The 15419-nt window shown below is 49.1% G+C and overlaps 1 protein-coding gene across 1 annotated transcript in view; it reads left to right on the top strand.

The window, feature by feature from the left end:
- The first annotated feature begins 7223 nt into the window (after window positions 1-7223).
- The window catches only part of GAL3ST3 (galactose-3-O-sulfotransferase 3), a 32431-nt gene continuing 24235 nt past the window's right edge, over window positions 7224-15419 (top strand). Inside the window, exon 1 of the mRNA XM_079957616.1 lies at window positions 7224-7578. The gene's annotated coding sequence lies outside the window, so the exon portion shown is untranslated. The remainder of the gene's footprint in view (window positions 7579-15419) is intronic.

A 15419-nucleotide genomic window follows, 5' to 3' on the forward strand; every position in this document is an offset into this window, starting at 1 on the left:
AACTGGTCCGTATTGATCCAGCATTGGCTGCACCAAATTGTAAAATCTCTCTTGGGTTTCAGACAAGACTCTCCAGGCCGTGTCTGGAAACTGGCAGCTTTGGCTGAACAGCAAGTGCTCTGCTACTGCTGTGGCCCTCAATACCTGCACCCCATTTCCTGGCTTATAGAATTGTAGAGTTGGAAGGGACCCAGAGATTCATCTAGACTAACCCCCTGCAATGCAGGGATCTCAACTAAAGCAGCCATGACAGATGGCCATCCAACTTCTGGCCAGCTCTCTGGCTGGGAAAAAAAAAGGCTCAGCAGCCCTGCATTGAGTGGTCTTGTGTCCAACTGCTTTTATTCTCTCAGCCACCGGCATGGAAGGGGACTGGTCTACCTTCTGAGATTGTTGTAAGGCTTATGGAAAGGTACCAATGCTTTTGAACACTCTCAAAACAGGTAAAGAAAGAGGACAGCTGCCATACTTGCAGCAGCTGTGTAGAAGAGAAATAACGTATAGTAAGGGGGTGACTAGAATCATAATCGTAGAAGAGACCCCAAGAGTCATCTAGTCCAGCCCCCTGCAATGCCCATCATCCCTGACCATAGGGCATGCTGGCTGGAACCTGCTTTTCGAAAATCAACGCACAAAGCTGGAAGCAAAGAAATGTGTGCACTGGCCAGGCTGAGACAGGGCCAGCGCCCCAGCTGTAGTTGTACCTCTTTCTCCTGTCTGATTTTATGACACTGCGTGCCAGCTGTGTGGGTGTTTTCCGCCAGCGGCAGACTTGTCCCAGGCTGCTTTTAAGGCCAGCATCCGCCTGTCTTCTCTGCTCTCGCTCTCATGGGACGCAGCCACAATCGCTGCTTTGTGGCTCAAGCTTCTGCCCTTCGCCCCGGGAGGGGAGGGGGAGATGGGAGGAAGGGCTGGGGCTTGGGGGTGGGAGGCGGGGAGGAACAAAGGGGACCTCTCAAGTTCCAGCATGCATGCTATTGTCCCCTCGTAGACAGGTCAGCCCCCTGCCCCTCACCCCGGCGCACAATGGGTGTCCGGCTGCTGGGACAAAGGAGAGGCTGGCGGAGATGGGGAGGGGAGGGGAAGTGGCATTTTCTGCTCCAATTCTCCAAGACTTTCCCCATCTTGGGGGGGGGGGGAGAGAAGGGCCTTATTGAGAGAAGGGATGTCTGATTCCCAGGAGGGAGGGAGAGGAATTGCAGGCTGTACATCTGTATGAGGGCAACCCTATCCACTTTGGAATGTAGCCAGCTAAGTCCAAATCAAAGTAGACCCATTGAAATTAAGGGATGTAGGTTTATTCTTAAAGGACCATTTCTATACTGCTTAAATTAAAAAATTGTCCAGTAGCACCTTAGAGACCAACTACGTTTGTTCTGGGTATAATCTTTTGTGTGCATGAATTTTTTAATTTTTTAATTTATTTTGACTGCTTCAGACCAACACGGCTACCTACCTGGATCTATACCATTTAATACAAAAAAGTGTGATAAAGCATGGTAAAAAGGTAAAGGTAAAGGGACTCCTGACCATTGGGTCCAGTCATGACCGACTCTGGGGTTGCGGCACTCATCTCGCTTTATTGGCGTACAGCTTCCGGGTCATGTGGCCAGCATGACAAAGCCGCTTCTGGCGAACCAGAGCAACGCACGGAAATGCTGTTTACCTTCCCGCCGGAGCGGTACTTATTTATCTACTTGCACTTTTGACGTGCTTTCGAACTGCTAGGTTGGCAGGAGCTGGGACCGAGCAATGGGAGCTCACCCCGTCGCGGGGATTCAAACTGCTAACCTTCTGATTGGCAAGTCCTAGGCTCTGTGGTTCAACCCACAGTACCACCTGCATCCCTTTGATAAAGCATGGTACTGACGACTAATAAAAACACATATATCAATGCCATAATTGGTAACCTCTTCTTTTTCTGACACTTCTGCACCTCATCCAGAAGAAGAGTTTAGATTTGATATCCTGCTTTATCACTACCCGAAGGAGCATCAAAGCAGCTAACATTCTCCTTTCCCTTCCTCCCCCACAACAAACACTCTGTGAGGTGAGTGGGGCTGAGAGACTTCAAAGAAGTGTGACTAGCCCAAGGTCATCCAGCAGCTGCATGTAGAGGAGTGGAGACACGAACCCAGTTTCCCAGATTACGAGACTACCGCTCTTAACCACTACACCACACTGGCTCTCAGTGAGTCTCCAGGACTCTCCCCAGTATCCCAACAAGCTCACAGACTCACTCCATAACTGGCAGGGTTGATCTGTGGCAATTGGTTTCATTGGGTCCACTCTGAGCAGGGCTTAGCTCAATATAACCCTTTGTGTCCCCTCCACATCCTCTCTGTCAGGGAATAACCTTCTTTTAACAATGAAACAGTATTTGGTGAAAGAGGAAGATGGAAGGAACAACAGGGTTGTCTGCAAACAGAACACCTGCTGTAAGGAATTATGTTTAAAAATTTCGGGCAGAAGAGGGGACAAAATCCAACTGCCCTGGGGCCATAGGGTCCCCACCCATTTTATGTGGCCAGCTATAACTATTTTATGTGAATGCACAAATGCCAGCAGAGGGGCATTCAACCTGAGGGGAGGAGGAGAAAGAAAACAGAACCAGCTGCCAAATTGTCTACCACCTAGGTCAGGGCTAGGAAACCTTAGGCTTGAAGGCCAGTGGCATAGCATGGGTTGAAAGCGCCCAGGGCAAGTCAAGTATTGCACCTCCTAAAAAGTGGTGGTAGTGGCAGCTTTGGTCACCCGTCAGCCCTGAAGGCAGCTCCTGGGTTTGCCATGCACCTCCATCTAGGGACCTGCCAAGACCCCTTGGCTGAGAGCTCCTGAGAAGGTCACCCCCCTGAGTGGAACAGGCAAGAGCAGCCCACCTACCAACCACTCCCACTGGGTCTCCTCTCCTTCCTGCCTCCTTGCCTTTAGCCACCTGGAGCACAATCACCTTCAGCCCCTTGAAGGCACAGAGTGGGAAGGCAGGAACAGGCATGGTATTATTATCTCTGCATGCCAGCCACTCTAAGATGCCCCCTCTAGCTTTGAGCACAGAAGCTCCTCTCCTCTCCCCCCCCCCGCCCTGCTGCCCACTGGATCTGGGACTAGGAGTGTCCCCCTGCCTGGCCTTGCCCAGCACAGCTTGGGGAGGGGGCATCCTGTTGGGTCTTTATTGGCTCTGGCCACCAGTGAGCCAGTTCAATCCTAGCCAAGTCTGCTTGGGTGCTCCAGCCTTAAAGGCAGGGCCATCAATTGGCCACCTGCGTATGAGGAGCCAGCACGGAACTGTTAGCAAAGTTTCAGAGGCAGGAGAGAGAGGGGTGGGATGTGAAGGAAATTTTTGTGCCCCTTTACATTTTGTACCTGGGACAACTGCCCCTGTGCCCCAGCCCATGCTAAGCCACTGCTGGAGGCTGAATGTGGCCCTCCAAGTCTTTCCATCTGGCCCTCAGAACTCTTCCCAGACCCTCACCAGTCCTGATTTGCACTTCAGGTGTTTCTCTGATCATCCCTGTTGCTTGTCTGGATGGAGGGTGGAGAGGGGACCATGAGTGGATGAAGAAACCAGCCCACAGTAGCTAGGTGAAATTTATATCTATTGTTCCACTGGCCGTGGCTCAGAATAGAAGCTGATGGTTTGTATTACAGTGGTACCTCGGGTTACAGACGCTTCAGGTTACAGACGCTTCAAGTTACAGACTCCGCTAACCCAGAAATAGTACCTTGGGTTAATAACTTTGCTTCAGGATGAGAACAGAAATTGTGTGGCAGCGGCATGGCATCAACCGGAGGCCCCATTAGCTAAAGTGGTACCTCAGGTTAAGAACAGTTTCAGGTTAAGAACGGACTACCAGAACAAATTAAGTTCTTAACCCGAGGTACCATTGTACTTTACCTTTTGGCAGCTGTGTTCTTCACTGTGCATTTACGGATTGGCCTTTCGGTAACAAATTCCTTAAAAATATCAAATTCCAACCATTTCAAGAAGCATTTCCACTTAGCCACTCTGGGAAGGGAAAGGGAAGGGGGCTTGGAGGGAAATGTGAGATTTGAGGAGCGGAGCAGCTGCAGTCAGGTTTAAGCTGAAAGGAGATGGCAGGAAGGGCAGCTGGATTGCTGGGGGCAGGAAAGCCCACCCTCCTCCCTATCGTGTAGGAGCACAATCTTGCGGTGGCAAGAGCTGCAGCACTGTAGGAAACTTATCTGCTTGCTTCCCATCCAAGAATTAAGAAAAATAATAATAATAGCAGTAAACAGTAGAAAACCAGCCGTCAAATTACATTCATAAATGAAGTACAAGACCCATAAAAAGATATCCAAATCAAATATGTGAATAGGCAGTGTGTCAATTTGAACTTTGGTTTATTACTGTAGATCACGGCATGAGTAAAAAGTCTTGACCCCGGTACGAGTCTAATCTCAAGAACCTGCAAGGCATTCAGGAGACATCCTTGTTTGTATAAGGATCAGCGCATGTTAACCTAGCTACCATTAAAATTGACTTAACACTTGAATGGAGGCCGTCAAGATAATGGTGGGATAACTTTGAGGCAGGAGGCAGACAAGGCAGCCAGTTTAGTCATCACTCACTGTGAATTATGGGGAAAGTGGAGATAAGGCAGGAAACTCTGGGATAAATTTAACAGAACCACAGGGCTATTGGAATTATAGGAATTGGTCATCTCAAAGCCCCCCTCCCTTCTCTATTTGAACGCATTGGCAAAAATGGTACAAAAGCCCTAGATTTTCAAAGGTTAGATGGCTCTCAAAACTCTGAGGAGAATTCTGCTTGGTGGCATCAAGGAATCCATATCTGCTTCTCCTTCAGGACAGGTATACACTTCCTCCCCCCGCCCCACCTCCATTTCTTGAGTTCTGCAGCAAAATTTTCATTCTCTGTAGGATTTTGAGAATAATCAGGGATCAAAGTGTGCCTGTATTGAAGGATCCGTTGCTTGCTCAAATTGTAATTTTGCTGCATGAAGCAGCATTTATACAGGCAACTCATGAATGTGTGACCATGCACGGATCCAGAACAGGACATGAGACGGGGGCACAACAGCGCAGGCTTATGCGCACTCTGCCAATGTGAGCAAAAACCTGGAACTGCGCCTGGCTGAGATCTACTTTTCAATCATGATATATCACCAGCTAAACATCGCAATATATGGATATATCACCATGTATGAAACAAGGATGGAGCTATGTAGAGGCACTGGATGGCTTCACGGTTTCCCCCCACATTGCAATTTTTGCACACATCATCATTCGCCATACATTGCCAGGTCAGAAACTATGAAACCAACATCACAATATGGATTTCAAACTGGTTTTGGACAATATGTTGACATGTCACCCAGCCTTACCTGGAACATAACCCTTTTACCTTCATTACATGTAATAAACCAAGCTTCCTTTATTCCTCTGGTGTAAGAACTTTTTGTGGGCAGAAGGTTAAGTGTGAGAGTAAACACATATTCCTAATGGACAAACCCCATCACTCTAGCAAAATATCTTTGCGGTGTGTGTATGAATACACGAGTGCTGGGCACACCTGTGCGTTCAGACACATACTTGTAACAAATACATCAACACAGCGAGATCATTCTTCTGGGAAAGCCTGCTGCGAGATCAGGTGAGTTTTCTGCAGGCTGTTAAATGCCAAGACCAGGAGCGGCTGGTGCCCATTGGCTGGGACTAGGAGGGGCAAAATTCAGGAAGACCAACAGTAGATGGGGCCAGATTTAATGGCAGGACAGAGCCACCCTAACTAGTAAGAAGGTAGGCAAGTGGGGGGGTGGGGGTGGAAATCTGGCAGAGGACAGACAGGTTGGTGGGGCAAGGCCCCACTTGCCCCAGTGGTTGAAGGTGCACCCTGATGTGTGTTGGGGGTGCATTCCAAAGGGCAGGTACCAGCACACTAAAGGCCCTGGTTTAGCTGTAAGATGAACCTTAGGGACGCGGGTGGTGCTGTGGGTTAAACCACAGAGCCTAGGACTTGCCAATCAGAAGGTCAGCGGTTCGAATCCCCGCAACGGGATGAGCTCCCGTTGCTCGGTCCCTGCTCCTGCCAACCTAGCAGTTCAAAAGCACATCAAAGTGCAAGTAGATAAATAGGTAACGCTCTGGCGGGAAGGTAAACGGTGTTTCTGTGTGCTGCTCTGGTTCGCCAGAAGCAGCTTAGTCATGCTGGCCACATGACCCAGAAGCTGTACGCCAGCTCCCTCGGCCAATAAAGCAAGAAGCGCGCCGCAACCCCAGAGTTGGCCACGACTGGACCTAATAGTCAGGGGTCCCTTTATGTTTACCTTAAGATGAACCTTGGGAGCATCTGGCTAAGAGTGTTTCTCCTGAAGATGCTCATGCCATGTGGAAAGTGCACCAGAGTTCTGGTAAATGATGCTGTTTAGCTCTCAGGTTGTATGCATAGGCTTGTAAGCTAAACTTTGCTTCTCAGTAAGGGGGTAAGACAAGTCCTGCTTCATCAAACCAAGGTGGGTCTGGTAGCCCCCTGCCCCAGCCCTATACCCAGCATGTCCCAGGCAGAGAAAGGCCTTTCCCCATTGCCTGCCTTCTGGATCCTTTTAAGTGGGGATGCCAGAGATGTTGTAGCCCACAAGCTGGACACTAGTCAACAGTGTGATGCAGCAGCAAAAAAAGCTAATGCTATTTTAGGATGCATCAACAGAAGTAGAGCGTCCGAGTGAAGCCCTCTTGCCTTGGCTTGTCCCATTTTTCGGCACTGGAACCAGTCGCCGGGCGAAATGGAAAGGAGGAGACCGAACTGGGCACCGGTGAGCCGAGCTCTTCCTCTGAAGACGGGGAATCATGCACGCCCTCACGTGTCCACACAAAGAGGAAAAGGCGCAGAAGCGCGCGCGCGCTGAACATAACGCCCAGCAAAGCCCGAGCGGCTGCCGGGGGGAGGGAGCGCCACTCACACGTAAGACGGAACCCTGGGTTGTAGCCCACGTTAGCCAAACTCCCGAGTAGACACCCATCGACTCACCTCGGTCCAGCCATCCCAACGGCTCTGCTGAGAGCACAACTCGGTTGGATACAACCCGCGGCGCAGCAGCAGGCACGTCCACGCGTGCCAAGCGCAACACGCGCCTTCGCGGAGCGCGCGCACGTGCAGGATCTTCGCCTAGGGAAACCGACCCCCCCCCCATCCACACACTCCACCCGGCGACACGTGCCAGGGTGTGTGTATGTGTGTGTATATACTGTATAGAGCCGCATCGTCCGCACGCGCCCTCTGGCTGGTCTGCTGCTGCCGCCGCCGCCGCCGCTGCGCCCTCCTCTCCCCGCGCCTCCGCCGCCGTCGGGGGAGCGAGCGCCCGTCCTCCGCCTCCCCAAGACGCATCATGGCGCTGCGCCGGGACGCCGCCGGCTCGTAGGCTGCGCGCAAGGCGCCCTCTGCCCGGCTCCCAGGAAGGGCTGCTGCTGCTGCTGCTGGCTTGGCCGCTGCTCCGGGCCGGGCGATGCGGCGCTGGGGGACGAGCCCCCCCGAGGCATTCCCCAAGGCGGAGCGCCGGAGCGGGAGGCGCGGCGACGCGGGCGCCGGGAGGGGGACAGGTGCGTCGGGAACGGGGGGTGTCCTCCAGTCGGGGGCTGGTGGAGAAGCTGGCTTTTCCGTGGGGAGGGGGGCACTATATCCGGCCCCCGCTGTCCCGGAACCCTTTTTTCTCCTCCAGCCAGCCATTGCATAGGATCTTTTCCTGATGCAAGGATTTTCCTTTTCCCCTTCTTCTTACCCCTCCTCCTTTTTGGCGTTGTTCCTATTAGGGGGGGGTCGAGGGCACGGCGCTCTCCTCCTTTCTTTCTGCACGCATCCCAATGCGTTTCCATTGGCGTGGCTCAACGTGAGAACAGGGTGACCCGGGCAGAAAGCCAAGGTGGTGTGAGAATCTTTCCCTCCGAGGGGAAAGCTCCAGGGAGTTGGGGGGGGGGGGAGAGAGAAGGGGACAGAAAGGAGGACCTCTCCTTCCTCTCTAGAAAAAATAGCCAAATACTTCAAATGCCATCTGGTCCTTTGGAGAGGAAGGTGACTTGCTCTCGAGTAAGCATGCTTGAGATGGGCGCTGTGGATTTCATTTGCTTGATTTGGTTTTTACATTTAAAAAAACAAAACTATTTTAGCCTGATTGCTTCCTAGCTGTAAAGCTGTTTGGAAGGGTAACAACGGTTGCAAAATAAGTTAGGAGCGAGAGATTTGTGAATCGAATTCCCTGGGATTGAGAGGCGGTTGGGGGGAGGGGACACATTTTTAGGATTCTGTTTCTCAACGCACAAACCTGCGCAGAGGCTTCCCTGTCGCCCCAGAGGCAGAGGTGAGTTGGTGGATTTGGGGTGGACCAGGAAGGATGGCGGAGGGCGAGACGCGGCGGGGGGCAGAGAGAACCTGCTCTGTAGGGCCCGATCCACCCGAGGAACGAGCTTCCCGCACATGCCTCATTGAACTGGACGGGAGCTGCAGTGAGGCTGGGGGGGGGGGGCGGGATTCGGATGCATGGGCCCAAGTGAAGAATTGGTGGTTTTTGTGTGTGCAAATGGTAACATCACTACCCTTAGCGTGGTGGGTGGAAAAGAACCCAAAACTGTGAACCCAGATAAGTCACTGCTGACTCCTGGGGAGGGTGGGAGGGTGGGAGGGAGGGAGGGTGTATTAGCTGACTACCCCCATTCCCAGTCTGTGCACCCGATACATCCTCACACCGGATACATCCTCTTAAATTTGCTGTAGGAGTTATGACACTGAATGCCATTGCATTTACTTTTTTATTTAAAAGGGTGGGCGTTTCAGAGTTGGAGTTAATAACTCTTTGGCATAGAACGATCTGAGACATAAATTACTTGTAGCTGCCAGAATGGAGGTGGCTGTACCACACTGGAGAAATCTGAGAAACCTCTGTGTCAAATCATGAATATGCAGGGGCTTCTCAAGAGAAATCCAACCTAGCAGTGGTGGGCGTGTGTGTGTGTGTGGGGGGGAATCTAGGGGAGAAATTCAGCCTTAGAGATTCCCAGGCCTTTGGTTTCAGTGTGTTACTCCTGTTAATACAAGGGATAAAGCCCTCTGTCCACCTGCTGCCCAGTTTTGAAGTGCCTCTCTGGTCTCAGCTGCATTTCCTGATGGATGAGAGATTTCCTCTTGCTGTGCTAGCTCTGACTTACTTCTTTCCTTTCGTATACTTGTCTATAAGTAACACTACAATTGTTCCATTTTGTTAATTGTTGGTGGTCTTTTTTTAAAATTTATATATACCTATGAAGGGAACCAGTGGCCATCCAGATTTAGCTGGACTCCCAGCCCCCATCACCCCTGACCATTCTATAGGAAACACAAAGCATCTCAAATCCTGTGAAAAGTTGGATTCAAGTGAAACATTAAGAAATGCTTTCTAAACTGCCTCTGTGTGTGTGTGTGTGTGTGTGTGTGTGTGTGTGTGTGTTTGTGTGTGTTTGTGTGTGTGTGCATGGGCACGTATGTGCCCATGGGCACTATATCACTGAATACCAAGGTGTGTTCTGGATATTCTGCCCAGTTCAGGTTGTGCAATTGAAGTGGATTTGGTGCTGTTAGTCCACCTCCCACAGAACTTTTGCAGTAAGGAACGTGATGGGGAAACACAATGGCCTGACTCAGTATATGGCAGCCTCTTAGGTTCCTAGTTAAATTAGCCCTTTGTGAAGAACAATGAGGACTGGAATCTTCAGTTTGCTTTTAGGAAAAGGAGCGTGCATGATTTGCACGTTGGAGGCCCCAAATTCAATCCCTAGCATCTTTGAGTTGGGCTGGGATAGACTCCTGCCTGGAAACCTGGAGACCTACTTCCAGTTGGTGTAGAGACAGTACTGACCTAGATGGACCGAGCATCTGACTATCTAGGGCAGCTTCCTGTGCCCCTATCATTATATCAGAATAAGGCAGGAACTTCCTGTGCCTTCACATTCACAAGCTTTATCCTTTATCCCCCCCCCCCCCCGCACACCCCAATTGCACCACATAATCCCACAGGCAAAAGGGACTTCATTTGGGTCAGTTGCTCCTCTTTGCCAGAGGCAGATTAATATTCCCCGCAGCCAGATTAATATTTCTAGTGGCTGGATTATTATTTCAGGCTGATTGGGAAGTGCTTCCTCGTTGTGTGTGATAATGCCAAGTCTTTTGATGCTCAGGTGGTGCCCCTGCCACCTGAATTCTTCCAGGTTTCCCCAAGTGGCTTGTGTAGCTACTGATGGTTGGATTCTAACTTTACTATGTTGTGGGCAGGTTTGTCTGATGTGGCTTGGACTTGCCTGATACTGGGACATAGGAAGCTGCCTTTTGCAGAGTCAGACCAACCATCTATCTCAGTCTTGTCTACAAGACTGGCAGCAGCTCTCCAAAGTTTCAAGCAGCAGGGTGTCTTGAATCTGGGACCTTTAGCATGCAGAGCCAGTGCTCTTTCATTGAGCTGCAAACTATCCCCTGCAGGCCACACCTGCACTTAGCCTGTTCTTTACTGGAATTTTAGGGTTTTTAAAACCCTTCCCGCCTCCTCCATCTGCCTTGGGGAGTATAAATTGACATTACAGATGAGCAGCCTGCCCAAGGCTTAATCTGATGCATGCCTTAGACGCAGCACCTGTTTCCAAAGGTGGGGATGTCTGGAGGAAGGGATCCTGGAAAGAGATTGGGTTGTGGTCAACTTAAGCCCTACTCAGAGAGCAGACTCTTTGAAATCAGTGAACTGCAGTCAGTTGTGGCCATTCAGTGCAATGGTTGGGGCTGATGGGAGCGGTGGTCCAAAATTTCCAGTTGACAAAGACTGTCCAGTTGTGTCAAGCCCAGATGCAGCCTGTGGTAGGTTCTGGAATGGCCAGACGAATGATAGGATTTATGTCCTTTGGGGGACGGGGCATGGAGGGAGAATTTAATGCCTTCAACAGGGCTTATCTGGCTAGTAATCCAATTAGCAACATTGGCCTTCAGATCACCCTGTTCACTGTTGAAAGCATGCCTTCACAGCATTCTTAGTTTTTGATTTGTGTTTCAACCTAGGAAGGTACCAAGTATCTTCTACGCTCTGTGTGCATCCATGATCTGCCAGCTTTGTCTTCTCTGACCAGGGATTATACTTTTCTTTAGGACAGGCAGTGGTACAGACTTGAAACCATACAGGACAGGTGTCTCTTGTTTTTGCTGTGGCCCTGTATCCTTTAACAACCGCAGAGCAGGCAATAATTCAATGGGTGCTGCCACATCTTGCTGGCATGGGCATAAAACAGATGAAAGCTATACCTATGAGTTTCTGCCTGTCACACAGATGTGAAATTCATGGGGGTCTTGACAGGAAGAAACAGGTGGCAACCCTACTTTCTTGTGGGTTTACTGGTATGCTTCAGCTGAGAGACTCAAGTTTGGATTTGTAGGAACATAGGAGAGAAGTTGTCTGCTCCCAGTGGCTCTTTGGGATCTCAGACAGAGAAAGGTCCTTCCCATCATCTGCTACCTGATCCCCTTAATTGGAGATGTTGTGGGCTGAACCCAGTGCCTTCCCAGTGCAACACACGTCCTCTAGTGTGAAAGAGCTCTTGCGCTGAATTCAGCTTAGTTGTACTCAGAGCAGCCCTATTGAAAATAATGGACCTAATTTAATAATGCTCATTGATTTCAATGTGTCTACTCTGAGCAGGATTAACATTGGATACAACCTGCGGTTTTTTTCATGCAAGACTCTCAGGGCTCCTCCAGACTCTGTATTTTGCAGGGGGATCAGGTGTGTAGTAGAAATTTAGGTTTGCCCTAGTTCAATAAATCCACTTCAAGAAAAAATGAGCAGACTTTTTGCAGTTAGGAAAAGCGCAGGATGAGCTTAATAGGAAGACATATAAACACCCCGCAAGCAATTTAGAATTCATTCAGGATGGATGTTTATTGTCATTTAACGTCTCTGCAAAGAAATTGGTGCAAATGCTCTAAAAAGGTTTAACACTGGGCACTCCCAAGTGATGTATTTGTTGAGCATTCGTCCTGATTTGTTTGCAGAGAGGTTAGATGACATTGCATCAAAGCAAATATTAACCCACACTTTTTGGTGTGTGTGTTCTGTCACTTTCCTTATCACGAAAAGCCTGATTTTGGGGGGGAAGTGGGTTTGTTGTGCAGGACCGCCTAGGTAGCTATAATTATGCAACCTGAATTTTCTGGTATGTGGTTGAATCTGAACATGGCAATAGTCTATCATATCTCCTCTCAGTCTCCTCTTTGCCAGGCTAAACATACCCAATTCCTCCAACTGTTCCTTATAAGGCTTAGTTTCCAGACCCTTGATCATCTTGCTCGCCCTCCTCTGCACATATCCAGCTTGTCAACATCCTTCTTAAATTGTGGTGCCTAGAAGTGGACGCAGTATTCCAGCTGTGGTTTGACCAAGGCAGAACAGAGCAAGACTATTACCCCCCTTGACTGGGACACTATATTTCTTTTGATGCAGCCTAGGATAGCATTAGCTGTTTTTGCTGCTGCATCACACTGTTGACTCATGTTAATCATGTGACCTACTAAGACCCCCAGATCCTTTCCACATGTACTACTGGCAAGCCAGGTGTCCCCATCTTATGTTTGTGCATCTGGTTATTCTTGCCTAAGTGTAAAACCTTACATTTGTCCCTATTGAAATGTTTTGGCCCAGTTCTCCAATCTGTTAAGGTCATCTTGAATCCCAATTCTGTCTTCAGTGGCATTGGCTACCCCTCTCCATTTGGTGTCTTTTGCAAATTTGATTAGTGTTCCTTCAATACCTTCCTCAAAGGTGATTTACAAAGATGTGGAACAAAAACAGGCTCAGGACAGAATCCTTTGGCACTCTAGTTGTCCCTTTTTCCCAGGATAGCGAGGAACTGTTAGTGAGCATTTTTTGGGCTTGGTCAGTCAACCAGCTACAAATCCACCTAACAGTTACCTCATGCAACCCACATTTTACTAGCTTCTCTGCAAGAATATAACGGGGGACTTTGTCAAAAGCCTTACTGAAATCAAGATGCACTATGTCCACAGCATTCCCCTGATCCACCAAGCTTGTAACTCTATGAAAAGACGAAATGAGATTTGTCTGGCATGACTTGTTTTTGAGAAACCCATGCTGGGTCTTAGTAATCACAGCATCCTTTTCTAAGCGCTCACAGATCGACTGTTGAATTATCTGTTCTAGGACCTCTCCTGGTATCAATGTCAAGCTCACCAGTTGGTAGTTACCTAGGTCTTCTTCTCCCCCCTTTTTGAAGATGGGAAGAACATTTGCCCGCCTACAGTCTGCAGGGACCTCACCTGTTCTCCAATAATTCTCAAAGATTAGAGACAGAGGCTCTGAGATTACATCCTCAAGCTCCTTTAGTACCCTGGGGTGCAGCTCATCAGGCCCTGGAGATTTGAATTCATTTAAAGTTCCCTTGCCACTTATTTTCCCATCTTGTGTTGCAGTTTCCTCCTTGCATTATTTATTCTATTATCTCCAGGCTGGGGATTGCTTTCCTTTTGGGTGAAGACAGAGGCATAGTAGGTGTTGAGCAGTTCCGCATTCTCTCTGTCACCCAATAGCATTTCTCCATGCAAGGGACTTGCTTGTTCTTCTTGCTTCGAACATAGCCGAAGAAACCTTTATTATCATTTTTAACCTCTCTGGCAAGCCGGAGCTTATTCTGAGTTTTGGCCCGCCTGACCTTCTTCCTGCAACGGTTGGCTACTCGTGTATACTCTTCCTTTGTGATTTTTCCTTCCTTCCTTTCATTCCATTCCATGGCTGAGATATAAATAACACCCTTGGCAGTGGAGTCAGGCATTAGTGTGTTTGAGGTGGGTGTACATTGCATTGTTAGTTAAATGATTAAGGCACCAACCTCAAGAAGGCCCCGTGCTGTGCCCCAACCTGATTACTTTCCTGGGGGTGTCTTTTAAGAGTTGAGCACTTTTTATTTTTTGCAGTTTACAGTGGTACCTCGGGTTAAGTACTTAATTCATTCCAGAGGTCTGTTCTGAACCTGAAGCACCACTTTAGCTAATGGGGCCTCCTGCTGCCACCATGCCGGTGAAGCACGATTTCTGTTCTTATCCTGAAGCAAAGTTCTTAACCTGAAGCACTATTTCTGGGTTAGCAGAGTCTGTAATCTGAAGTGTATGTAACCCGAGGTACCACTGTATTTTCATCCCTGCTATCAAACTTTTTTTTTTTTTTTTTTTTTTTTAAAGACAACCGATTCCTTCAGCTTAATGGATGTTCTGCAGGATTCCAGCACCTTTAATTAGCACTTCAAAATGCCAGAAACACAATGACAGGTATATTTAAAGGCCTAGTCAGGAAGTCATCTTCAGATTTTGGGTTGAGCTGGAGCCAACAGCACTGCCGCTGACTCCTTTGCATGCAAAATACCTCTTCGGCCCCCTCCCCTCTTCCTAGCCTGCAGAGGTTTTTGGCAGAGCTCTCCCTGACTATGCACCTCCTCAGTTGTTTAGCCCTTCTCTCTTTTGCGTCTCTGACTGTGCTTGGAGGTGGGGAGGGGAGCGATCAAGCATTATTATTTTCTTTTAGAAATAATAATTGTTGTCTATTAGGGAGAAGGGCAAAACAAAGGAAGCCACAGCGGAACCAACGGAAGCAAAAAATAAAGGGAACAAAGGACCAAACTGTGGCAGGTTGTGGTGTTGCACTTTCCAAAGAACGTAGACAAATTGGACCTGGTTCAGAGGAGGGCAGTGAATGTGGAGATGGGCATGGAAAGGCCGTCCCTTGAGGGAGGTGTGAAGGAGCCGGGTGTGTTCAGCATGCTGAACGGAAGGCAGAGACGGGGACAAGATAGCCCTCCTCAGATACCCAAAGGGCTGCCCCATCAATGATGACAAAGGCATGTTCCTCGATGTAGGTCCAAAGGGTAGGTCTGCATCTTGTGTTCCAGGAGAAATGTCCATTGCCAGTGGAACCGATGGCCTAGAAAGCTAGGAGGGCAGGTGGGCTCCTCTTCTCCAGAGGTCTTCAAACCATTCTAGCTTTGGGTCACCTACTATTAGCAGGGGAACAGGATGGATCAGGGGCAGTGTTCGAAATTAGCCAGGCGCATTTTGCACCTGGCTTTCGGCCACTCGCAACCAAGTGATGATGCCTGGGCACCAGGATGGCACCTGACGTCTCTGCCACCTGGGGATTATTGGATCTAGACGGTTTTCACACACTAGTACCCCATCCTGTAGTATTCTATCAGTTATATTTTATCTGCACAATCAGAATGAATTTCGGGAGCCCAAATGCCTTTTCTGTGCAGTCAGAGCAGGAGCCGTTAAGAAAAAGAGGTCAGAAGAGGCCAATATATATGTTGACTGTCCTTGGATCAAGGGACTTTTCTTCTTTAAGTTCTCAGAACTCTTAACCTAGCTGAAGGTT

This window comes from Podarcis cretensis (genome assembly GCF_951804945.1).
Source record: "Podarcis cretensis genome assembly, chromosome: 16".
NCBI classification, from domain to species: Eukaryota; Metazoa; Chordata; class Lepidosauria; order Squamata; family Lacertidae; genus Podarcis; species Podarcis cretensis.